Raw genomic sequence first — 1,314 nt, forward strand, 5'->3', positions numbered from 1 at the left:
AGCCACTTTCTCATAATGAGGGCTATGATGTAGCATTTATGTGAAATAATTACATGCTGTAAACTCCGATTTTAACACATTTATGTAAAAATTTTCAAATCGGTATGATGTAAGAACTACGTATAACGGGTTGCCTACCTTGATATGTAATTTATCTATATGTAAATGTAATTTTTAAGCTGTCTAAAATTAGGTGCCGTTTTCGCTCTTAGTTAGGTTATGTTATTGTATGTAATTTGTGGAAACAATTTACTATTTTTTTATAATTATAATAAAATAAACTAATGGCTTCAATTAAAAAGAAAACAACCAGGAAACAATTGGAAGTGATGTTAGACTTCATAAAAATAAATAGTGCTTACTGGCAAAATAGTCAAGGAAGGCCAAGAAAGTATAGCCCAATTGTGAGAGGAATTTGCTATCATGGTAAATACAGTAGATGGTGGCCCTAAAAAAAACAGGAGAACAATGAAGACATGTAAGAAAATTAATTTCTGTTACTATCAAATTTAATAAATGCTAAATTTTTAGGTGTTCAATGAGTGGAAGATTTTGCAACTCATTTCAAAGATTCATCTTGGGGAGCCCCAGATTATAAATACATTGGATTTTAAAGGTAAAGATTAATGATTGATGTATTATGTTTATTATGGTGTATAACATTTTTCAGAAGGAAAAGGAAGTCAACCTGTGAAAATCAAAAAGGCAATAATTTTATTTAAAATTCTATAAACATATCCGTTATAAAATTATATCTCAATTATGGAATAAACTGAATATAAACATTTTTTTAACAATTTTATAACTCAAAATTTTGTAGCCACTTTGTAATATGTTTCAGATTTTTTGTTTTGTCTTGATCTTTGTGTTATTCTTTTTGATTTTGTAACTAATTGTAACATAAATACCTACATATCATTATGAAATATACTAATTACATATAAACACTTTTATTTAACAATTTGTTTTTATTTTTTTTATTTTACAACACCGAAGTTTGCAGCAATAATACTTCTTCATATTCTCTAAGGGTTATGAGCACATTTGGACCATTTTGTAATATATTTTAGTTTGTTTTACCATTATCATTAGTCAACATCAATGCAACACAGGAATATATGTTTCCAGCTTTAACAGGGCTGTAATGTAAAACCCTGAGCTTGTGCAAATAATTTTTTAGGACAATCCTCCATTCACCCTTGTGTCTACCAACTCTTCTCTACATTCTAACCTCAATAGATTTTAAATCATCCTCTAAATTGTCTTGATACCTAAGTCTTGGTCTTCTTCTGGTTTATTGTCCCATCACCCCTC

At 28.6% G+C, this 1,314-nt stretch overlaps 1 long non-coding RNA gene across 1 annotated transcript; it reads left to right on the top strand.

The window, feature by feature from the left end:
* Nucleotides 1-408: 408 nt before the first annotated feature.
* On the top strand, nt 409-708 carry LOC140446810 (uncharacterized). Its single transcript, XR_011951501.1, has 3 exons — nt 409-478; nt 532-616; nt 671-708. It is a non-coding gene; the product is annotated as an uncharacterized lncRNA (long non-coding RNA).
* Nucleotides 709-1,314: the final 606 nt, after the last annotated feature.

This window comes from Diabrotica undecimpunctata, chromosome 7 (assembly GCF_040954645.1).
Source record: "Diabrotica undecimpunctata isolate CICGRU chromosome 7, icDiaUnde3, whole genome shotgun sequence".
Taxonomy (NCBI): Eukaryota; Metazoa; Arthropoda; class Insecta; order Coleoptera; family Chrysomelidae; genus Diabrotica; species Diabrotica undecimpunctata.